The sequence below is a fragment of the Andrena cerasifolii genome, chromosome 10 (genome assembly GCF_050908995.1).
Source record: "Andrena cerasifolii isolate SP2316 chromosome 10, iyAndCera1_principal, whole genome shotgun sequence".
NCBI classification, from domain to species: domain Eukaryota; kingdom Metazoa; phylum Arthropoda; class Insecta; order Hymenoptera; family Andrenidae; genus Andrena; species Andrena cerasifolii.
The window spans coordinates 9,895,663-9,921,343 of NC_135127.1; the positions used below are offsets into that span (position 1 = coordinate 9,895,663).

A 25,681-nucleotide genomic window follows, 5' to 3' on the forward strand; every position below is an offset into this window, starting at 1 on the left:
AGCCATGCGTGCAATTAGGTAGTTGCTCGGCATCGACGCGGTCGCGCCCATTCTTCAAACGTGCACCGACAGATCGAGGCTATTACAGGTGAAATATCTACTATAACTCCAACGAAAGCACCAGATAAAACAGTCCCAACATCTCCTAATCCCGGCGAGCCCCCTGGGGCATCCTTCCTCTCGACCGATATCGATGACTCGGCATTAATAAAAGGCTTCGAGGCTTCCCAGCCCCGGAGACCTATCCCCGGCTCTCGTCCACCTGTCCGCTCCCTCGATTTCTGTCAATCCTCCTACCCTCCGCTGCTCCCTCGGCTACGACGTGAGAGCGTTGTTATCGGTTTTTCGTTTGGCAGCGAATAGAATCGTACGTGCCCCGACAAACGTTTTCGCTGCACAACTGAACGCTGCACCCTTTGTCTGTCGTTTGTCCCGCTCCTGTACGTGCGATACACGCGCGCACACGTCCACGGATCGTCCAGGCTGAAAAGCAAGCGATCAACACGGCAGCCTCCTTTTCCGTGGGGCCGGCGAGCTCCGAGTCACGACTCCTCTCTCTACGTAGCCTGCTATCCTGCCTCGTCGTTCGAGTTCTCTCGATAAGCAGCCCCTTCTGGCCTCGTTGCCCCCTTTGCAGCCACGAAACAGCCCTTTGAAGAACCGAGCGTCCGCAGGAAAGCTGCAATCTCACCCTCGTGCTCTCTCCCCGTCCTTCAGTCTCGCGGCAAGTGGTTTATCGATAACGCTTAATCCATCTTCCCCAGTATCTTTATTTCCATCGTGGTCTGGCGATAGGTCAGATTGCGGTAACTGTTCCTCGGTCCAGACGAGTCGGGCACGTTCGATGATGCTGCTCGTAGATTGAATTACAAACGGCCTTTTCCGCACGGCGGGTGGTTCAAGGAGAGTTCCAGGGTGTTGGGAATTTTCTACCCCCGCGCTCGCTCTTCCCTTGCCGTCGTTACGTATCGCCTAAATTCTACGGACTTCGATGCAGCTCGCCGAGAACTAAGCGCGTAGAACTTCGACGTTACGGGCCGCCAGTTTACACGTAATTGTAAATAGTGGCTCGTCGGGGTTCACGAGCTTTATCTCGAGGCGTTTCCCCGGAAAACGTCGCGGCGATTTCCGCGGATCTCTATGCGAAAAGTTTGCGACGTTTGAGCGGAGCCACTCGCCTTATCTTCGTTACGGCCGCCGGTTATTGGGCGGCGAATTTCGGCCCCGACGGATAAATAGAGCGTTAAACGGGGAGATGTGTATTACGACACGGCTGTCCCGTGTATTTTTCATAATTCCTCCCCCCCCCCCAGACTGCGCGGCAACTTCTGCGAGATCTACAACACCGCGGAATATTGAAAACTTTTAAGACCTCCCAGACTTTCGAGACGTTTCAGCTTGTTAAGTTAAATCGCCCGAGATTTTCCAAGTTCCTCGAGAACTACCTTCTAACGACTTCAACAAACATTTAGATCGTCGCCTGGCAGAAATTCTCTGGAATTTGTGTTTCTCGCTATTGATTGCGCCTCTCAAGTTGATTGCAAAGCTCTGTCTTATATAGTTTTACGTCGGCAGCGAGATTGCTGGATCCACTTCGCGGGCGAGACATTTTCGGGATCTTCTCCTCTGTAGTAACTAAACTTCTTAGTAATGACGCACGTGATACGACTAAACGGGTCTTCTAACCTCCCCTATGTCCTTTCCGATTCGGTCCATCCCCCGATCGCCACCCTTCGAACACCCACGGGTCCACGGAGGTCCCGACGACTCGAGATTTTTCTTCCCCGGCGTGTTCCTTGGAATTTACGAGCCACCCAGACCGAGTGGACCCTTAGATAGTCCCCAGACCCTTCGCTGGAGAGCTCTGCTCTGTTTATCTGTGGCCGTACACTCGCCGCGCATCATTACAGGCATTTGTAACGCGCTCGATCGAGATTTATAACCTTGCGCGGTTGTCGAATCCGTTCATATATATCACTGGCAAATAGTTTTTATTCAATTCAAGCCCGGCGCATGAAAGTTACGAGGCTTCTTTCTACATCTTGAATTCTCTTTAGAAAGAAGAATCCTTCCAAACGTAAATCAACGAGCCCACCAAAAGTGCCACGAATTCTCTAAATTCTTGGCCTGGGAATCGCCTCTTAAAGGCCCAGGTCCATCTTTCACCCTTTACCTCCCCCCGCCGCCCCTTCTTTTTGTCGCTAACCCAGCTGGCGTTAAGTTTCGCCCGAGAACAATTCAATTACACCGCGACTCCGTAAGCCGAAATTTGGTGGCCCGCCAACGGCATCCGACGCCTCGGCGCGCTAAAAATAGATAAAAGGGACCGACGTCGTTGCGATCCAGAACCGTATGCAGATGGCCAGCCGTAAAACGGGGGTGCTATAAAACGACTGGCTTTGTAATTACGAGTGCCCTATGTCTCGCAGTAGTGACGGTCGGCCGCTGGCCAGACGCGCCCCTCGCGAAAACAACATCGATCCCAGCCCCCTCGCTTCCGAACCAGCACCCAAGAGATCCGTTTCCGTTGCGCTCGCCCTTTGTTCGGGTCCTGTGCACGGGCCAGGATTACTCGCGAAAATGGCGAACGGGCGGGCGCGCTGAAAATTGCGGGGAATCTCTTTGGGCGCGACGTTTATCACCATCGGGCGTGCGGAGTGGAAAAGTGACACGACTGGACAGAGAATTCCTGAGTTGCAATTCCGTCGCTTTTACTGGCACGCCAGGATCAGGGTCTATCCTTCTACGTGCTTACGGAATAAATCAATTTTCAATTGCGGTATCGTTTCGTTTAAGGGGTTAGAACACAGTAACGGGGTAAGAAAGCAGACGATAATCACAAGAAAAGCTAATAATCGATTGATACAAGGCTTTGTATTTCAGTTTACTATATTATGAAAAGAGTGTAATATTTAAATAATAGCTTTCCTACGCCATGCAATGTATTCGCTTAGAATATCCGGGATGGTCAACTGAAACAAAAACCCCCAAAATGTCATGAACTCTAATATATTTTCTAGCCATTGATGATCCCACATTTAAAGTTTATTAAATTAGGCGAAGATCTCTTGTATGTTTTTCTCGTGCAGTGGAAGGTTCGTTATAGGAAGTAATTGAAACGCAGTAGGTCAATTTGTGTTAGCCTGGGGCAGCGAAAAATGGGGTGCTCGAAAATTGGACTGTAACTGGATTTAGCTGTAAAGAGCTGGAAATAAACCGTTGGTTGAGCGATATTGATAAAACGTCCCAATTAACGATGTGCTATTTGATTTAGATTAGTCTTCATATCAACGTCAGCCGTGTATCAGCACGAAAAACGCGTGGATTGTGATCTGCATCCCCCTGTCCGTCCCTCCAATCGGTAACAGTGTTTTGTTAATGGTAATTCACTGGAGAATAACGCTGAAATCGGATTCCAGTCGAGGTCGGCAGAACGTTCCTTTTTCCAGAGAGTAATTAATCGTCGTATTGAACATCTACTGCGTTTTGGATTTCGTTTCCCCTAGTGGCCCACGAATCCCTGGCCCCTCGACGATTTTTCAGCGCGATTTCCCGCGGAAACAAAATCCTGCGAAGACAACGGAATGGAAATTCGGCGTCGGAGCCATGGGAGAATCGAACGAAGCGTCCTGTTGGCACCGTCGGCTTCCTTCGACTCTATACTTGTCGGCTCCGTTCCTTTCATTCCGTTTTATTCGTCTGTGAGGGAAATTTTCAAGGTCCTACGTGTTTAAGACTTCGTAACGGTTTTGCTCAAGCCTCGCAATAACTACTTGCATCGCTTGCAGACGTGGATTTTAATGTGGCTAATTAATACGAACCAGCGAGTACTATCATCTAAAATCTTGATAATGCAGGACTTAATCTCACACGGACTTGGTTATCTTTTCTTCTCTATTAGAGGATGGGGATGAGGTGGAATTTCTTAAGGGAAATGAGGTTCTTTCTCTGTAATATTATAAGGACGTCGAAGTGGATTTTGTAACTCACTAAAGCATTACTCTTATTAATGACAGGTCATGGTTAGTAGCTTAAATGAAACTCGACAGAAGTGGAGAAATAACGATTGTCTTCTAGTAGAGAGTATATCAAGCAAAGACCACGGTTCTAATTATAACTGTATGGCTAAGAACTAAGAATCTCCCCAGTGAATGTACTTCCAGGTGAAGTAACAGTTTTAACTAAACAGCTAGTTAAATTACAACAGTGTTGTATTACAACGTCCACAGGGATCGGGGAATGTCGACGAGGGTAGAAGCGCTAGGGGGCAGGAGCAGGAGTTGAGTAGTAGGTGGGACGATTCCGAGGGCACCCAGAAATTTTCCAAAGAACTCCCCCAGGGGTGGAGCAGTTTATCTTCGAAGAGAATGTCCCCGGTGAACATCCCCGGAGGGTTCGCGCCGCGATCTATCGACCCTGTGAAAGCGGAAGCCCCTTGGGGAGGAGCGCCAGCGTGCGCGACGTGCGATTCCCTTCGATTCTCCCTATTTTTACGTGCGTGCGTTGACAGTGGAGGGGAATGGTCCTTAGACCCGTTGACGCGTGAAATTCGAGGTAGCTTCGAGAACTTCGAAATTGCGTAGGATTTATCCAAAGCCGTCGCCGGGAACTGGGATCGCGCTTAGTTTTCGAACGATAAGCATCGTGCAGAGAACTCTTTGGAAAGATGCCTGAACATTGTCAATTTGGCCTCCGTTCTTTTTCGTTCGAAACTACAGCACTGTGACATTGAAATGGCCTCAAGTATCCTGAACGAATATCCTCATCGAAAGCTATTCAGAACCACACACTATGCTCGGCTTAAGTGTGAATACACATTCGTTTCTCCAACTAGTGCAGTTTCGCAAAGCTGTTCATGCGAAAGCTGCATGCCTCGAAACGACAACTGTAATGCTACACCCGAGTATACTGCGAGACAATACTACGAGCAATAATCGAAATCACCTTCTTTGGATGTCGATTCGAATCGAGGACCTCGCAGCAAAAGGGGTGCAGCTCCGTATTTACCAATTTGGAGTAAATTAGAAGAAACTGTTCATAAAATTATTGCTTTGACTTAGAGAATAGTAACTAAAAAATATATTTTTTCACACAATAAGTAGTAGTTATTGAATTGATAAGTTTTTATTTCGACTTTTGGAAAAATTTTCAAATCTGGAGCTGTCCAAAAGAAAAATATTGCACACAGCACTAAAGGGTGCAGGTTCAAAATTTCCAATAAATCTATCATTTGCATAAAACGTGCACGAACCGATGTAGATTTTTTTAAAAGTATATTACACGTCGTAATTAAAAAAACTGTAAAAAATGGAGCTGCACCCGTCTTGCTGCAATGTCCTCAATTACTGGATTTATAGCAAGATTGTTTTGACACGATTTATCAATAAGGAATATTTATCAAAGAGGAAGGTACCTGGGATAAACTCCAGTCTTATACGAAGTAGAAAGTGGCGAAGCTGCCTGGCTGCGGCAACTGCTACCCGAAAGTCATCCTCGTCCCGTGGTGCGCCCCCTCGAACGCGATAATACCGTCGAAGTTGTTACCAAACACACGCGATAAGACCCCGCCACTTATCCCGAAGAAAAATCTCCGCCAGCACGATAGAAAACTCGGGCGAAACTGTCGTTCCCGTGGAAACGTACGCGCGTCGCCTCGTCGACGGCGAACGCCGCATAAAAGAAACGCGACCGTATCGCCGTGGAACGGACTGATAAGGCGACTGCGTTCGATCCTCCGATTGCAAACAAAATTCTGAGCCCCTCTCTGCCGCTGTCTCCGCGACCGTGTATATTCATGGAACGCGCGGACGTTTCTGTGGCAAGGTCTTATCGTGGCGATTAGAAAAAGGCGGCTTGGATTGTTTTGGTAGGTTCTTCGGTTTGTCCTTGGTGAACGACGTAGAGCGTTGACGGTTTGAGTTGGAAATAAGGGATGTGGTCAACAAGTGAGCACATAGATGAATATTTGAAGCGTTAAAGCTCCTCGAGAAACGTTTCGATATTTTTACAGCATGTAGGTGGTTAAATAATAGTAATAGTTTAATTAACGGAAAAGTTCCACTTAAGTAGGGGGTTCGAGAGTGTATCGAATACAGTACAGTGTAATTTGTCACGTGGTCGAATTAAATGCTGAATACTTGTTTAGGTTTGATTACAGGGACAGAATATGTTTAAAATTATACATTCGCATTGGATTTGACGTCGTTCGAAAGGCTAGAAGCTTGGAAGTAACAATGAAATTGTAGGGAAACTGGACTATTCCCCTCAGCTCGGTAGAAACAGGAGACGAGGGAGAAATAAATGGAGACGTCTGCAAGGTGTTCGGATGTCCTGGTGGAAGGATAACGAGGCCGGAAGGACGGCTGTTCCAGTCACGAGAAACTCGTCCTTTTATCCTCGCTTCGTTATCCGCGGCCCGCCATTTTAATTCTCACTTTTTGTTTCGCCCCTGACTCGAATTCACCCCTTCGATCTCGTTACTTTAATCCACCGCCGTTCCCGGAAGAAAGAGGGAATCGCGCGTCCCGACAACGGTCTTCCTGTTCGATCAATTAGGGAGCAGTAGACTGGGGTCCTGAGATAGCCAGGATACGACCTCTGTATCCCTCCAAATCGATACTCGATTTATTCGCGGGGCCCGGGAGATCATTACGAACGTCCACCAGAAATCTATTGCAGCCTCTGACATCCCGTAACGTCTATTTTAAAAAATGGGAAACAAAGGGATCCGTGCAGGGTTTAATAAATTCTTGTTTCCCGACACAATGAGCCACGAGGGATTGGAATGGCAGTCGTTGATGTCTGATGGAATATTATTCTCGTCGAGCGAGTTTTCGTGAATGTAACTCTTGATGCGTTCAATTAACGACACAATACAGCAATTACGAAAATGTTGTGCCGTTGGAGGTTAATTAAAAGTTAGCAGGCTGCTTGAAGTCTCCGACTGCTCGCCTCGTATCGTTGCATTTTCAACCGGAGTTTGCATCGACGTCTCGTGTCCCGGCGCACGAATGAAATGTCCATGCTCACGATTCACGAAGGCTGTCGATGCAGGGGAAAACGCACTAGCGACAAGCTGGTCGTTAACGCGAGGGTCTTTGTCTCGCAGACGGCGCTTGCCTCCGCGACTGGTTTAATTAAGGATGAGACCTGCTCGAAGATGTCCAATTACGCGACTGTTGGTCCGTGTCGGAGGGACTCGTGCCGGTCGATTCGACAGATAAAGAATAAGGTGTTACTTGTTCGATCGGACGTTGAGTGTCTATTCGAGTTTCGACGGAATGATTTAACTAACAGATTAAACCAGCGCAACCACCTGGCGACCTGGAAGGGTGCCTCGTGCACTTGGTCGCGAAACAACAACTCAATCTTCCTCCGAAACACGCTCAGCGGGGGACGAAGAAGTTTCCCCTACAAGTCTTTAAAACTAATTCGCAAAACGAGCACAAATGTCCGCGGGAGAAAGTTCAACGGCAGTGGCATCAGCCAGCCGCTAAATTATTAATTACCCCGCCGAACGAAAGGATCGCCTCGAGGCCCGGCGGGGCAAGGAGGGGAGCACATAGCCGCGTCGAGGATTAATTACCCCAAGTCTGTCGTTAAAAAATATCGTTCGTCGCGCGGGAACTCGCCTAATTACCGTGTGTCCGCTAATGAAACCGAGGATTCGGGCATCGAGGACACGATCTCATCTCGCCCGGTGTCACCCGAGCCTGCCCCTGCTCGGCGTCTTTTCGTGCTCCCAGGCAGTCGGGACAGGGTGGAGGCTATACTTGCGACGAGTTGGTTCGTTTCCTCGTCGTCGTCGGGTCTCGATGGAGAACTTAATCAAAACACGAGCGGCTAATTATGTCTGCTCTCCTTACGAGAGAGTGGAAACTCGGCTCGAGTGTGCCACTGCTGGATGAGGGAAACGCGGAAACACGAACGGAGGGGAGGAGGAGGTGGTTGAAGGGAAGCGGCGGGGGCTGAAAGAGACGGAAAGTGGAGCGAGCGAAAGGTGAGAGAAGCGATGGCAGACGGAAACGAGGGTGGAAGACGACGGAACAGAGAGGGGAATGGTGTAAATCACGGGGCGCGGAGCGAGGGAGGGTCAGGGTAAGGGCGGCAAAGGGGGTCGAAGAGGAGACGTAATTGGAGTCGCGGACGCGGAAGAAGCTTCGTTTTCGCTTCGTTCGCCAGCCTCGCGCACACAGGGGATTTGATGGTCGGCCGACGCAGGCTACGGAGGAAACGGGCGACGGGGGCTGCTCGAAATTAAGAGGACTTGCCTTAATGTTCGATTCGAGCCCTCGCTCGCTCGTCCTGGCAACAACCGTGTCGAGCTCTACGGGCGACTTCTAACGACGTGCAAACAGAGAGGCGTGCGACGAGCCAGGGCGAGCTGCGAAACAGACGTGACGCGAGAGTTTGTTCCCTTGCGCGATACATTCTAGCGATCTAGCGTGGGAGTTCGGCGTTTAGGATCGGCATATGGTGCGAGTGTGGCCCATAGGCGGCGCCCCTTATGGGAGGAATCCTATTCTTTGGACTAAAAACATAGCAAAATTTGAGATTTTTTTTTTAAGAAACCAGCGATAAGATTCATCTGAAATTCGAACCATGTTTTGATGCATCTTTGAGGAAGCTGTAGTTTTTTTTTTAATAATTTTTAACCGTAAAAATAGTAATTATGCAGGATCGACCATCACGCCGCGTAAAATTCGCCGACCGTTGTTGTGCATGATATTTGTCTACCAGGTAATCTGAAACAGAAAAATGAAACGGCGTTTTATTTTATACATATGTAGCTTGAAATTGATAAACCAGCAAAAGACAAAAAAAATTATTGAGCAGTGTGGCGAGTTTTCAAACTGAAAGCTCTGAACCTTTAATTTTTGCAATCCGATTTTCTTATGTAACAAAAGAAGTACAGAACTTAGCGGTATTCTGGTTCATCAAATTGAAGCTACATATGTGCAAAGTAAAACGCCGTTTCATTTTTCTAGTTTCTTAAAAAAAATTCCTAAATTTTGCTATGTTTTTAGCCCATAAAATATGATTCCCCCCTTTGGGGGTATTCCAGTGTAACTGCCCATTCTTCAACGCCATCTTCGAGAATTTATTTAACAAAAACGATAAGTTTATACTAGCTGGCGTTCTGCCTGGATATTAAGGTATGTTTGAGGTAATACTCAGATTTTTTTTAGCTTTTTTATCGCATAGACGGTGGCGCAAGCTTCTTTAAAAAAATTCTTTTCTGTCGGGCGATGGTGTAGGAACTGTCGTCCAAAATGGAAAAACTAAGGTTTATTTTCTTTATTACGTTTGTCGCTATTCCGTTATTCTTGTACGCTAGAATGGTCGATGCGTTCATGTTGATTTTATCGGGGAACTCCTCGATCCGCTTTAATTTTGTCAAGATGACCGACCAGAAAGCGCATCAGAAACAGGGCCAAGCTTTACTCGCGACGATGCAGGCACCCGACTAGCACCTCCAGCAGCGTCACCAAAGGGTGGAATGTAATTAATTCCGCGAAAGAAATCCACTCAACGCCGAAATCGTCAAGCTCCCCAGCGTTCTAACAGTAACAAACACCGAAAATTGAATCAAAACAATGTTTGTAGGCGTGGAAGCTGCTTCAGATTCGAGCCAGAGGCCAATCGCGATCGTTGCTAAGCAGAACGTTGCATCCCCGCCGCCTTCGGGTGAGCACGTAAATTAATCAGCAATTATTGAGCACGGCGATGAATTTAGATCCGCGTTTCAGCCCCTTCCAGGCAAGAGACAGCGAGAAGCAGAGTTTCCCAGTTAATTAGCCGGCCCAGCGATGCTTCAGAACATGTGCATTCGCGGCGGCAACTTCATCGACAATTATAGCAACTCCATACGACTCGATACGAGCGTCGAGTTACGTGTTTCCCAAAGACATGATGCGTGCTGCTAATTTGGCGCAGGCGTTGGGGCGGTCAAAAAGCTTCGAAGGTGAAATAATTGGAAGACAGATCGTGCTCTATCCCAGCTCTCAGCGATTCGTTCTACTTTAAACGAGACGCTCACGCAGAGAAAAGGAAGCCAGTCTTTGATACGCTGAATCTGTTTCGTTCGACTTTCCCCAGCAGAAAGATCCGATTAGTTTCCCTGGCGATCTTCTTAAGTACTCTTGATCTCGCTGGAAACAGTTTCCTCCGTTCCTATCCAGCTGTGGTTGAAGAAAAGACAATTGAAAGATGCACCTTGCAAGATAATTCAGCCCCAATTAAATTCCGTATCAGATTCATCGACGTAGGCATTCCTTTACAGCTGAAATCTCCTAATACACACTCAGAAGGCCCTTCCATTGCAAAAATGGATGTGACTCGAAGACTGAGAGCGACAATGGTCGGAATGATCAGAGATTCCTTTTTGCCCTTTTGATTCCTTCTCGTGTATCGATAAAAGGCTGTTCGTATCTGAGGCATTAAGTCGCTCCGTGGCCAACGACGGGGCCATTTACCTTGCAAGCCTCGAGTAGTACCGATCGGTGCTAGTTTCAATACCGTTCATCCTGCCAATTTGTTTCCCGTGCAGCTCGCGGTCATTCGAGTGGCGTTCACGAGGATCGAGAGGGCCACGGGTCGAGAGCGAAGCCTCGAAATGTCCTGACTCGGTGGTCGCGAGTTACTCCCGACGGAACTTGGCTACGGGACGGAACTTGCCTGGCATTGTTCCCATTAGGCGGGAGTTTGGTTAAGTCGAAAGTTCCCTTTAGCGAGCTGGCCAACTCGAGTCGCTCTCGCAATTGTTTACGTACATATTGGCTGGCCGATCCTGCTAATAGACGTGCTCTAAGGAAGAATGCGCGCAAGTTGGCGAATCGGGGGCGGGCCAAGCGATTCGGTAGACCAAACTGATTTTACTAATGACGACCGGTGGACGGAGCATCGAAAATTTTCTGACGGACAATCAGATATTTAGAATGGTTCTCTGGTTCAAATTTAGATTGCAATTCTTAGGAACTACCCGTTCTTCGAGCCTAAAACGTTCTAAGGACATTCAACGTGGAGGTCGACGATTACAGAGGTTTTTATTAATGACGGGATGTAGAAGTCCTTCTGTAAAATGGACATTCCTATGCAGGGCAATTCGGGGGGGACCGGGATGAGATATTTGGAAGATTTAGGCAGCGGAATGTGAGCTGAATATTGTTTGCTCTGACGAAGTATGCCCAGGATGGGACCCCCGACAGCTTATCCTTCCATTCTTCTGTAATACTTGCGTAATATATTTCTGGGATTGGAAGCGTTTTACGCGGGAATAACAAACAGGAGAAGAGCGACGGGGCACAGAGATAGGCCTGGATTAAGCCGGGGAACAAGCCTGGACTCGAATCCTTAAGCAGATCCTCGAGTACGTCCCTTTTCTCTGCGGGCTGTGCAGGCTTTCTTCAATCTACTTGAAAGACTCAGAGTACCTCTTGCGGGGAACAGTAAATGTATTTAAACAGAGCCCTATAAATAACGAAAGGAGGATTTGAAAAGATGTGCTCGATACTGCAGTGAATGGAATGCTCGAGGATCCAGGCTGGAATCCTTTGAATTCCACGCGTTGAATACACCGTGATTTCCTTTAGATCGTTATCCCTCGACATTCTTTAACCTCGATTAATCAATCGAGCAAGAAATTTCATCGCCTCCACTAGCAGCAAAATAAGATTACAGATCATTAAGTATTATAATTCTAAAGACGGAAGAGTGGAGCGAGGAACTCGCACGCCCCGCTCCGTGGAGCATACGCTGAAAAAGCAGAATACTAAGTCGCGTGGCGCGTAACAAGCTTTCCAGATGCCACCGCGAATTTCCTGTTAAGAAGATAATTAACATACAACCGCCAGCACAGAAATATGGCTGGCATAAGAATCAAGAGCGGTATGAATATTCATGGCTGCGCGTATGGGGATATGAACAGCGATCTCGGGTAATTAGCATCGTGGAAGTTAACGCGAGGCGGTGAACGCCTTCTCCGAGACACGTGTTCGACAATCGTTTCCACGGGAAACAGGAAATTCCCAAACAAATGGAATCGCACCGCAAACGAAGTCGACGCGCGCCCGTTGCACCAGGTACGAACAAAAGTTACCCCCTTTCTGCTCTTTTTCCCTGGTTCGCTCGAGACAGCCGGCTTCCTGCGAAGAAGGGGATCGCGAACTCGTGGAAAGACAGAGGGAAGTTGTATTTGAGGGAAATTATATCGATACCCTTACTTCCGTTCGGAGTTAAGAATCCAGCGAGGGGAACTTTCCTTTCGAACTTCCTACCATTGGACTGTCAACTGCTTGACTCACTTAAAGTATGAGGAATATTTGAAATATAATACCCATACCGTGCGCTTTCTGACGTGAATGTAGAACAGCAGGGGCCTGTCGTTTCCACGTTGCAACGAGGAATTATAGATTTGCAAGCAGAATGTGTTTCCTAGTTAGAAGTCACTCGCGTTCATTTAATTCTCTCGATTTCGAACTCCCTATAATTTAACGAACACACCGCCACGAACCGCCCCTTTCTCAGCCGAAAACGTCACCTTCGAAATTCCAATGAACTGAGTAGATTGGAGTGAAACACTGTGCCACAGCTTTTCTATAACCGTTAAACCTCTCAAGCACGTTTAAATAAATATCTCTACACGTCTCGCGAGGATCTCGAAGAGTAGATCATTAATTAAAAGGAACTTCCACCGTCTACCCGGGCAGCTCTCGATTCCCACCGACCCTCGCTCGCCCGCCCATAGATCCAGCAAGTCGAAAGGCAAGGTAAAACGGCGTATCGTGCCAAGTGAATTATTCTAAACAGCGGTTGGAACCGTGAACGGTAATCGCATCGTCGTTAGCATCGTCCACGGGGAAGTTTAACCGGCGTCTCTGCCGGCTGAAAGGGAATAAAAGCGGGCAGGACGAACGGGGGTAGGAAAAAGGAAGGAAGGAAGGAAGACGGTACGCGCCTTATAAAAATGCAATATCTGCAGGCGGTATCTGCGCGAATTACTTCCACCTTTTTTCCTTTTCAAACAACCAACCCCGCTCTCACTCTTTTCGCCCACTTTTATGTCTCATCTTAATTCTATCCCCTCTCCCCCACCCTCGAACCGCCCGCCCAGCGTTTCTCCGTCTTAACTTCTTTCTCGAATCCTTTTCTTCGCCGTCTTTGTTCCACGAACCTGTGTTCCTACCCTTTTCCCCCTATTTTTTTCTCGAACCTCGCCAACCACTCCCTTCCCGCTGTCCATCCCCCTTTTCCGCGGGCCAGGGCCAGCCAGCCCACTCCCTTGGACGGCTAATGGCGAAATTATGATCAAGCCAACTTCTTTTCAATGGAACGACGGTAATTACCGCGCCGGTTGTTCCTGTATACCGGCGTCTAGCTGCATTATTCAGTAGCGGCGTGTAAGCGCGAATCCTGGACGAAGACCGGGTTGGAAACAGGGAAGGGAACGACCATTTAATCGCGCGTATCCCATGGACTACTTACACGCCCGCCCGTCTCACCTACACAGACGCGTTTCTTCGATGAATTTCTTGCGAATTAGCCCGGCCAGCGACGATACTTTTAATCTCGTTGCGCGACGCTCGAGGCGTCCACGATGCTCGCGTTAATTCCCTCGTGATAGCGCTGCGTCCCCCTGATTTCCTCTTCAATCTTCGTAATTCGAGGATTTCAGAGCCGAGGGAAGTCCTGAAGTTGGGATAGCGATGGCAGCTGCTGCATTCTGTCGATGATGGACGTGATTACTTGTGCTGCGTCGAAGGGGTAGTTTCTGGACTTGTTTGAAAATTTGCAAATTCTGATACTTTAGGACCTTCTTTCTGAATTCGTTCATACCCCGCTGCCGGGCTTCTTCGAACGAAATAGGTAAGGGGATGGGACCCCAGCTCTTTCAACCCCCACTTTGCTGTAAACCATTGTCGTGAAGTTCTTGAAAACATTTACCGTGGTCAGGGTTGAATACGACCGGAGGAAAGTCGTAATACTCTTAAGGAATTATCGACGCTCTGGATCAAACTTCGAAATCCTTCTTTCAGGCGAAGAGAAATGGCTGCTGCGAGTTTGAACAGCTCACCCTTGGAGACTCGCCATGGTTCCATGGCGAAATGCAATTTTTTCCCGTGCCCTCGGCGTTCTCCCTTGCGGACAAAGGGAATCGCTTGAATTCTAAACAACGCCTCTTCCATTCTCGTGAAAGGTGGTGGCTCGAAAGTGGTGCATAATTCACAGAGACGATCGCAGACGCTGGCATCGATTAGGGGACGAATTCGTCGAGCTTTTCTTTTGCGCCTTTATAACGCTAGTAAACGGTTTTACTCGCGAGCCAATGGGCTCCTTCGGCCGTCGATTCGAATGGGATTTACTTTGAATACCAGTTCCATTTGAACGAAACACTCCCGAGCACGAGGATTTAATCGAAGTCGTTGTTCGAGTTTCTTTCTCCCCGCTCAATGCCTTTCCTCCGGTGGTATTATTCGGATTGCCAATTCCTCCGCCGAACGAAACATTCGTATTGTTTCCTGGTAAAAAATACCTCCGACTTGGATCGACAAATTCGAGCTGAGAGCGCTCAAGTTCTACCGGGAGACGGTACCAAGTAACTCGATAAGTGATTTCTATCTCGATAACAATTTAATTCAATTCGCGCTCGCCATTGTTCCATCCGGTCTTTTACCAAAGAGATCGAGAATAAGACGGCCGAGCCTCGCGCTGCAAGATCCTACCACGATGAGAAATAAAACAAAGGGGTGAAAGGTGGCAGAAAGGTTCCCTCGAAAAAACAAAGAGAAATGCAGTAGAATCTCACGGCGTAGCGGAAGCGCGTGCAAGGGTAGGTGGACCAGAAACTAGGAAAGTGATTCAAGGTGTACCCAGGGAGACCATGGAACAATACATCGAAGCTAAACGGCGATCTTTCGTCGCGAATTCACGTATTCTCAGCGGGGCGAGGATACCGTCCTGGAAACGTTTATCATTTCCCGTCTGTCTCGTGTTTCCTGGGCGAAGGGAGAAGGCCGCCGTTCCGCGCTATCGAAGGCAAATGTTGAATAAGAATCAACAGTATTACTTCTCCGTTCGTGATTCCAATATTTCCCTGTCCCAGAGAGCGATCTCTTGCTCCCGGCTCGTGGGTCGATGTTTAAAAAGCGGTACAGAGTGCCCGAGCGGGCAGGAAAGGGGGTGGATGGATCGATGGGGCGTTAAACGCATCGGAAGCTTCGATAAGGGCGCCTCAGGCACGACGAGCAGCCTCATTCGCGCCCCGATGCAACGGACGCGTCCTGGCCAGCCATCCTAATTCATTATTAAACTGAACGTACCGCTCGGCTCTGCGATTCGCGTTTACGGCCCCCGCGAGGGTGGATCCTCGGGCCGTGGGCAACCTCGAATCTCGCGGAGCTCGATGCAGCTGCTTAGTGGCACTTACTTCGCAGCCCGAAGCAGCCGTTTCGCGCGGGGCCGCTCCGTAAAACGCTGGCTGAGGCGGCTAAGCGAGAAGGTAGACCAGATCTTAACCTGGCCTTAACTCGAGTCCATTATTTTTAAGTCCTTGAGAAATTTTTATGAAGCACCGCTTTACGACCGGTAAAGCCTCCGGACCGACTTGGGAATAAAAATATATTTCAATTACGCTTCGGTTATGGCGCACTCTGCGCGGATCGCGATTCACTGTCTGCTGAGAATCGGATAGGTCGAACGTACCTGTGCATCGAGAGCAGGGAGCGATTTAAGACTTTGGTGACTTTGTGTGGGAGGATTTAAGGTGCAGATGAATTTTATACGGATTTAGATAGAAGGCTGAAGAAACGTAAATTGGATGTCTAGGAGATCCCCAATGGGCTTTAGCTTAATCACATTTCAGAAGTTTAGCGACTTAAATGCCAAGTGGTGGTTATTACTCAGTTAACAAACCTTCTGTAAATCACCTGTTTATCCTCTGTACCGAGATCGATCGATTATAACAAAGGAGACATCAGAGGAAAAGAAGAAAAATTTCCTAAACCCCACTTGCGGAACTTCCCACGAGCCAGGCAGGGTACCAATTAACCACTTTCCCATGGTATCGTTCGCGGGCAATAACGTTCAATACTTGGCAATTGAACGCCAGTTGGAAACTCGAGAAATTCCCCGCGCAATAGCGTATCGCAGGCAATGCCAGTCATGCGACAGGTCGGGCCAGTTGTTTCGATTGCAAGCGCGGAAAGTTTCGTCGCACACGGACTAAGTAATTTATACGTATAATAATTACAGGGAAAATTCGCGTTCGACCGGGCATTCCGGTCGGACGGTCGCGTAGACACCTCGAGCAGGAGTTCGTTAACGGCGTTAACTCCGTTAACTAGCGGCTCTATCGAACCGTCGCCGTTTATCCGCTCGATACTGTTACGCGTGGGCGCGACGAGTTGCGTTGCATCGCTAATTAGCACGAGTATGCGCGACTCGATGGCTGGAGGAGGTCTCGCGCGACACTTGAACGCGTCCATTTAGTGGCGACTGCTTTGGTTACAGAGTCGGTGAGAATCCAATCGCTGGGACATTTGTAAGCTGATATGCGAGGACGATTGACCAAATCAGGATTCCGTTAAAAAGGAAGCCTTCTGGTCAGGTACAATGGTATTTGCAATTGAATAGGAAGCTAATTGCTCTCTGCTGGAGGTGAAATTGAGCTTCAATTGGAGGTGAAATTAAGCTTCAATTGGAGGTGAAATTGAGCTTCAATTGTTAGGGTTGAATGTAATAAGATCCTTAGGTATATAGCTTCTGGAAATTCTTTCAAGGATTCCCATTATTAGATGCACTCTATTGAAAAATATATCTCGACCTGGCTTAGTTTAATTAATCCCACGATATTGTTGCGCTAACGAGTCTCGAAATTATCAGGACCTAGTGAAATCCTGGTAAACAGTTCTAAAACAGGATAGAGAAGCAACCCTCGAGGCTATATTTTGAAAATCCTATCGTATCCGTGCGGCTTCGTTACGTATCCAGGTTAAAACGAGATCTCGAAGCGGCGCAGCAGCTGGAACGGCGCAATTACCGATGTCGCGTCTAATTAGAGGATCGAGGTACTCGACGGCGCGATAGGAACAGGAAACTTAGAGGGCTCGTTCCACCTTCAGACGCAATGACTTCCATTAGAGCGAATTGACACTCGATCTAGACGAAAGGGGGTTGATCCTCTTTGGCCCTTTGATTGTTGTCCTTCCTTGCACTTTCCGGTAGATAGGGTGTCTTAAGGGACGCTAATCTTGGGCTCCGAACTGTGAGGTGACATCGCTGCAGTATTCTTGTTGGAAACACGCCGAGGCAAAATTTACCGTGGAAAGATTCTTCATAAAATAAGTCAAATCAATTATAATTATGGGACACAAAACACTTGAAAGTCCCTAAATAACTCGCACATCTGTACAAACTACAAACTCTGCTGTTCCTACAGTTTCGTTCTATATAATTCCCCCAATTTCCTCGGGAAATTCCACAATAATGGGGCAATTGGTGGTGAGAGGAGATTCGCGAGGAAACGCGAGACGCGGGGTGGAGGAGCTGGAATCGGGTCGATCAGTGACATCGACCGGTCACTCGGGTACATGAAATCCAATTTGACGGGCCCGGGATTTCCAGGGCGACGAAACGACGTCGGAGACGCCGATTTCTAAAGCAATTATCATCCAGCCCCGCAGCGAGGCTCGAATGAATGGCGTGGCGTCGAGTCCGGTCCACTCGCGATAACTGGATTTTCCCCGTGGGACGCTTCAAAACTCTCGCCACCCCCTTATTCCGGCTGGATACCGGGCGGCGGGGGAGACAGCCGGGGAGGGTCGAAGAAAAATTAACGCGACATCGGTCCACGCGAACGGAAATAACGTCCACCGTGCACGGCGAAGTTTCTTGTTATAAGCTGCGCGAGATACGTGACGCCGCAACCCCGTGGAACGCATTGAAAGCGCTGAGCGCCACGGGGGTGCGTGGCTGAGGAATGGGGTGGCATTGACGTTTCGCGGGACGAAGACAGAGATTGCGTTTACATGCCCGTCGCCGGTGTGAATGGCTGTGCTCGAGGGGCACGTTTTCTTCGCCAGGGAGTAGTTGTCGCGTCTGTTCGATTTTCAATCCTTATGGCCACGTTTTCCCATTGCCTGGGGAGCTAATTTCAATGCAGCAGCGATTGAATGAACCACGAGCAACATGCTTGTTTCGCAAATACGCGGAGGGCTTCAACGAACATGGAATACTGATATCAAAATTGAAAGGTAGGGGAACTGGTGGGAGATTTCCCTTTGCAGGGGGTGGAAATGAGTAGAGATTCTGACGCGGAGAGGTCTGAGGGTTGCTCGATGTGAAACCATGCGTTTAAGAGCCACCCTGAGACGTTCAAAACCGCACCAAATTAGACAATTTTTTCTATAATACTATGAGGTTGAAAATTATTACTATACTTCTTACGTTTAGGGAATATATTAATGAATATATTCTATAAATATTGTGCAGGAATATTAAAAAATGGAGTTATGTGTTCTCCCGCGAAGCTGCTGGAAATCACTTCCCGTACCTTTTTAACTACCCTTGAAATTGTTCGTCGAACAACTGACTATCAATGCTTCCCTGTCTACTTCGACGAAGCCACGTAAAATTTGCCTGATTTACACCAGAACACCCTATGCACACGGGTCAACAATCCTCTAATTGACGAACTTCGCCCAAGGGTGGTTCCTCCATTCAAGAGACTCCGGGGGAACACAATGAAACAGCCCTTGTACACAATCTTGTGTGGAGCGAATGATTTTGACGTCAGTGGCTGGCAGGAGACTGTGTACCTACCTACAGTTTCTCTAATTACGAGGGTCTGCAGTGTGATTCGATAATTGTATTGCGAAACTTGCAACTGGGGGGGTTGAAGAGTGTGTCGCGCCGAGTCTCCTGGACGAATAAACCGTTTCGTCGGGAGGAATCAGAATTTTCCTACATTCTTGTAGCTTGTCCCCCGCGGCGAGGGAAATCCCCGGCGATCGTATCGATTGTGCATTAAGCTGCCGCACCGACTGGCTCGCCCTGAAATGAAAACGCAGTTTACGTAGTAATAAAGTAACCCGCGCAGCGCGAGACAGATCTGGGACTGCGGCCGTGATTAATGCGGCACGCTTTTTTCTTAATAAAACGCCGGGTTAGTTTTGCTTTATCGCTTTAATTTAATACCCGGCAACGGTCTAGCTGAGCGCGGCAAATGGGCAATTCTGCCTCGGGAAAACGGGAAATCTCTGTTAATCGCGGTCGAATATATATCATCCGTGCGTACAAAAATTTAACTGGACACAGGTGGAGAAGGAGGGACGGTCGCTGTACGCGAAACGCAAGTTCGAAGCCAAGCGAATGGCTGTTTGCACTTTCCAGTGGTCTTTGAGCCGGCACGGAACGAGTATCAAGTGCGACGCGAAGTGGGATGCATTCTCGAATGTTTCGTTAAACAGTTTGTGTCCCCTGCAGCGAAGCTGGGGGAATGTTATGAATTTTTATAAAATCCCAGCGCTCGTTTGCATAAAGCTGACCTGGATCCTACGTGGACCAACGCTGGCCGCTTCAACTTTGATTTCTCGCGCTGGATTCTCCCGCAAGTGGATCACAGAGATATCTTCGCGGGCATTTGCAAAAGGAGGAATCTTTGACAGCCAATTATCGTCTCGATATTTATTCCCAGCTTCGCGAATTCTTTGCCAACGGAACGTAGCCGCGAGTGACGATAAATGGTAACAAATACGTCCCCCGATTTGATCTCCTTTCGCCATGAATAAAGCTGCTTCGACGAGGGTGTGGCCACAAGTGGCCTGGAATTTCACCCGCAGCCGGAATTCCCACGGGAGTGGAGCAATCACTTTCGCAGGTATGCAGAATTCGAGCTTTTCCCGCGCGCAAGGTGTTTCGACGCGTCGCGATGCCGCTTCGCGTAGGCGTGCCGCCTTAAAGTCACGGCAAACTACTCAATTATCCACGAATGGATTATACCGCTTTCTGGATTAAACTTGAAACTTTAAGAGGGGCGGCTACTCATAATGGTAATAAAGCATGGCGCTCTTGTCGGGGATTTTCGGATCATCCGCTGCCACGGATTATCCATCCCCCTCCTTATCGCCGGATTATCGGTAATCGAAGCAGCATTGTGTCGGCGGGGAAGCAAGCCCGATACACTGCGCGTACACGCGGGACCAGCTGCTCGCGTCTCTTCGAAGATGTCGAAGGGATCCTCGATTCCTAACTTTGCTCTCATTCAGATAATCCGGGGGATTCGATTAAGAATCCCGAGGAGCAAACGATCATAAATAACAAAACGGAAGTGCACCGTATCATCCACTAGTTAGGCTCGCAAGTCTTTAACGTCGACAGCTACACCTTTCACGATCTAAAATCTAACCGCACGAAAAGCACCGGGCCCAGCGAGGACCGGAGCGCGTCACCGGAGCAATTGCCAGCAGCCGTGGGGGATAAAACGTGCAAGTGCGCGAAACAACGTGTCAGCGGCGATCCATAAATCGAGCGGCAAGTGGGCCACAATTCTCCCGTTTCCAAACAACCGCCGCGACACCCGCAAATTCCCCCGTCGCTGCGGCGTCACGGGAACGACGCCTAATGCATCACCCGAAACACGCGTCCGAATATGCATCTTGACTGACCGCACACGGCCTGGGCAACGTCACCGGCAAAGGAACGTGAATTAGCCCGGATGCCATTTTCCTCCCCCCCCCCTGCCGTCGGCGCAAATAGCAACAGAGACATCTGTAGGGTGGGCGACAAGAGGGCTGGAGCACCGTTTCGTCTGCCCGTGACGTTTCCACAGAGCAGAACGAACGGGGTGCGGGTCAGATGTTATAATTACCGCGGCGACGGGGGGTTGGAGCGGCGCTTTCAACGGCAGCCCGTATCGGAAGATCGGGGATACAGTGCCGGATCGCGCAGAGATCGAGACAGGGACGAGACAAAAGCGCTCCATTACTGGTGGCAATGATTGTCAAGAACAGCAGGCGGCACCGAATTCCGACGTTTTATGGGAACGGAATTGTTAACTTGAGGAGGGAGGATGAAGGCCTTTTGGGAGAACCGAGTGGCCTGTTTTTGGTGGATGGTCGTTTCGCGGTCCGTTTAATGGGGGGAATGGGGAGGAAGCATCGCGGTGGTTGAGAAGGATACGGTGAGTTTATAATACTTAATCAACTGCACGTCTCGCCACCTCTGTGGAGAATACACTTCTGAGAGATCCACTTTCTGGTGCTTGCTTTGGAAAACATTCCGTGTAATTATTATACCTTGGATGTAGAGAGGAAGGACTGTTGTTTTAAAGAATCCTTAGTAATCTCATACGGGGGATGAAATTAAAAGGACATCCCTGCGGAGGTAGCTCGATTCGGAAGCTCGATTAAGGGGGTAGTGGACTAGGGTAAATGTCATAATTACTGCCAGGGTCCCTATTACTGCCACTTCATTTATTTTACTTAATAATCACGCAACGTATAAAGAATAGTGTAAAAAAGAAAATTTGGAATTATCATAAAATTGGGACTGTTTTTCTTATTATTATAGTACACTCTTTATACGTCTATTCTTTATACGTCACGTTTTTTCAAGTGAAATAAATAAAGTGGCAGTAATAGGGACACTGACAGTAAATAGGACATCTACCCTATTTCAGCTTCGGAAAATCGATTGTTTTTTACTGATTGTGAAAGTCTTATTCTTTATGAACATTTTAAACAAAATTTCACGAAGAAGTTATAGCAGCGAACGTAATCGAGTGCACCGTCGAGCAACGGCCTCGCAGAGCGGGATTGGCGTAGGGAGCTTAACTTTGAAGCCGTTTTTCTCGAAACACCATTTTCAAACACGGTGTACATCATAACTCTTGAACCAATGAATATTTTCACTTGAAATTATTACTGGACGTGTAGAATTCCTTCCTCTACACAGTGAAATTCCTGCATCAACTTTGGATGTTTGTAAAACATTTTATAACCGATTTAAGGCGATTTTATTTCCGTAAAAATGTGGGGAAAAATTGATTCGTGTGTAACTTCCATAGTTTTTATTCAAATTCACCGGCAAAGTTTCATTCTGTAGATTTTGGTGTATAAAGTACTCACCCCAAAGCATTTTGCTTTCACATGATTGGCTCACCTAAATCGATGTACACCACCTGCGGCGGCGCGCCGTACCGGGGTTCACCGATTAATAACTTCGACAATTTTATAGATTCCGATGATTTTTTTCGCTGTAATTACTCGAAAACGTGCCCACAATAAATTGTGAAAAGCCTATAACGATTATTCGGTATCAAAGTAATTTAGCGTTAAAGGAACTAACGATTTTTCGTATCCAATAGTCCACTACCCCTTGAAAGGAAGAAAGAAAAGGATCCATCGATATCGAGGGACACGAGAGTTCTCCCTTGTAGACCGCAGCCTCGATTCGTATTCCAACCCTTATCCCAGGAAATCCATCTCCGCGGAGGATACCATTCTCTTATGCTTCTTATTATTATTTTCCTGCTTCATCTGGCAGAATCCGTTTCGACGTAAGCCGCGAGGTAAAAAACTTAAACGCTGAGATGTACAAGACTTCCTGAGAGGAATCCGCTGCTGGGTCGATCCGCCAGCATCGACTTTTCCCCGTGTTCATTGCGCGTTCGAGATGCTTCCATTACTAACAGACGCCGTCGGTGGCTGCCTTTTCCCAGGGAGTTTACCTTGTACGCCATTCGTCGCGGTTTATTGCGCGGCAAACGCGGTTTCTTTGAGCCGCGATCTACACGGCAAACACTAAGGCGTAAGTCAGGTTTAATCCGAATCGACTGATGGCGGAAATCGCGTGGAAAATTGTTCCAGCATCGCCGGATAGCCGTGCCGCTTCGTTGGCTCGATGAATTAAGATGAAAGAATTGGAAGTCCCTTGGGGAACGATAGTCGTCGATGGAGTTCGGGCATCGAATCGTCGCTGGAGTACACGAAACGGGCGAGGGGGGGTTAGTCTACTTCGGGACAAAGTTCTGCTGGAAGCACCCACGCTAAGAGACAACTACAATGGAGAAGGCGAAGTTAGTTCTGTGCGCGTGCGGTGGCTGCGTGACACAGAATGCTTGAAATAATAGACGCGTGTGCGGGGTGCGTGAAGAGGAGTTTGTCTTGACGTGGCCCACGGTGCGGGAATTAAATGGATGGTTCCGAAACGGGAATTAAATGGATGGTTTCGAAACGGGAATCCACGGTTTACGGGGCAACTGATATACACCGCTAATACGCACCGGGGAAAGTAGATTAACCGCGGGATTAGTCTAGACTGCAGTTTAAACCTCGATCGTTTACCGAACGAGTGCTCGGCTAATTCAAATCTGATACCTAAACTGATAGCTAACTGATACTTAACCTCTGCTACCTATTTTGATTATTCGCTACACTATTTCGCAGTGTAGAGAATAAGGGATGAAGATCCGCAGACGAAACTCTAGTCTCGTTCGACTGTTCTACCGTAAAGTTATCGAGACTGTCGGGAGACACGACGCATCGAGTATAATTCGAATCATCCCCCCGAGGGAGAACTACCAGGGTTCGTTTCACCCCTCAGGGAGGATTAGTCAGGCTGGCGCAGTGGAACGAACGAGTTCGCGGTAAGTTATTGTGGAACTTGGTTACACGACTCGAAGAAACATAGCTCGCGACTGTAATATGTATGCTTGAATTTATCGACTTTCCTGCGTCGGGGTTTGAAGAAAACTTTCAGCATAAACAGAATTGAGGTTCGTGAAAGTAGGTGGAAAAATTCTGCAACTTCCGAGCGTGACAAGTCCATCGATTTAGTCGTGCCTCAATTCCTACTTAAATCTCTTCCTCGATTCTTTCCCCAAGTTAGACGCCCGCTTGCAATTGAGCAAGCGCGACACTAAAGCCACTTGTTCCTCCCAAAATTCATCTGTAGACTTATTAATTTCCGTTATCTCAATTATCTTCAAACATCAAGACACTCTGCTTCCAAATTCCCCAAGGACTCTCGCATCTGACAAGCAGAAAGTCCCGCGACATTCACAATGATCAAAGAACGTTAAAAAAAAAAGGAGTGAGAAAAGCACCCCGAGTCGTTCAAGTTCCCAGGCGTGTTTTGCCTTAACATAAATTAGCAAGTCTGTGCAGACAGGTCGGATTAAGTCCCTCTTCCGCGGTTGTTCTGATCGTTTCGTCGGTATGCATTTAAAGAAGGATAATCGAGCTCCCCGAAGTGGACCCCAGCCGCAGAAAAGGGACTGTCCTCTAACGAGAAAAGTTTCTTTCGCCGGCTCCCTTATTTTCCGCGGCACGCGGCGTCGGTGAAGATTTAGATTAAATCCCAAGTACTTTGCCTACTGCACCGCCAGGGGAGGGATGGCCCCTGTCGAATCTTATTTCCCCACAGTGCTCGCGCTGACACCTTAATGAACAATTTGCAGCTCAACTTTGGCTACGTCCTCCTTTTTCCTGTCACTATTATTTTTCACTCGTTCCCTCTCTTCCTCGAGCTGCATCCAGCTCGAGCCGTCGGGGAAAGCGGGGCAATTTCCAATCATCGACGCAGTAGGGGATGAAGGTGACACCAGTCGCCCTGGACACGCGTCCCCGTCACTCACGGAGGATCCCTTCCCTCGAAGAACGGCCACTTTTCACCCTCGGAGTGCCTGCACTCAAAGTGTCACGGCGAAGATCACGTCTTGGCTCTGGCCTCCGTTCGATCCAGTCTCGACTGATTAGCTCCTTTTTCTCCAACGACCGACGATCCTCCGACTCGAAACGAATCCCTCCCTCCTATTACCGTCCCCAACAGTCGTGCCACCACGGAACGTAAGGGGAATGAAGTTTGTGTACTCTCCACCTCGCCCCTCCTCGAGATGAAAGCTTGCGATGCAACCTCGACAGGTTGCATATAGTCTCTCGCAATGGAGAGGAGTGCCTGCCTTAAAATCTTCGACAGTAGTTATCGATTCTTCTTGAGCCATACACGTAGGCTATGATGCTCAGCAGAGATATTTTCGGAAGAATATATTTCTTTTCTGGAATTAGGCTCCTTCTAACTGACCACGTTGACTTCATTCTACATTTGAAGGGTAATGAGGAAACAGGGAATGTTACAAAATAGCTTTATCGAGAAAATTAAGTTTAAATACTTTGGTTCACTAGTAAAGAAAGAAGGTCTGGGTTACTCGATCTGTATTCTTCATAAGATAAAGCTTATACCGTAATCAGGGATCGGAAAAAATTAGCAATAAATTTAATAATTGTTTTCCGTTATTTTAATACTTTTTCAGGTTTGAACGGAGCAGCATACTGAAACGAAATAAGAAATTTCCACTTCTATTATTATCAAAACAAAGTAACCAGCTTATTTTATTAATTGTGATTCGACAGTTCTGTAGTCCCAGTTGCGACCAACAGAATATGCTATAAATCGCAAAATCACGGAAAATGGACATTCCTATTTTATCTTCTTACCCTTCATTTATAGCCAAAATGGATCCACTGTGTCGCCTACCGATTTAAAAATTTGCCTGCAAAGATAACAGATCTGTAAGAACCCTCATCCAATACCGAAACAGGGATATCTCTGCCTCCCTTTCGGCGCGAGTCAAAGAACCCTCTCAATGTACAAACATCCCATCAGCATAAAGGAAAATTTCCGCGAT

The 25,681-nt window shown here is 48.0% G+C and overlaps 2 protein-coding genes across 3 annotated transcripts in view; one reads left to right on the plus strand and one right to left on the minus strand.

Annotated features, from left to right (window-relative positions):
* LOC143374439 (peripherin-2) overlaps nucleotides 1–5,693 on the minus strand; it is a 109,220-nt gene extending 103,527 nt beyond the window's left edge. For both annotated transcript variants that reach the window (XM_076822618.1, XM_076822617.1), the window contains exon 1: nucleotides 5,414–5,693. The gene's annotated coding sequence lies outside the window, so the exon portion shown is untranslated. The remainder of the gene's footprint in view (nucleotides 1–5,413) is intronic.
* LOC143374438 (uncharacterized) overlaps nucleotides 1–25,681 on the plus strand; it is a 122,441-nt gene that overhangs the window by 42,826 nt on the left and 53,934 nt on the right. The gene's annotated exons all lie outside the window — the stretch shown is intronic.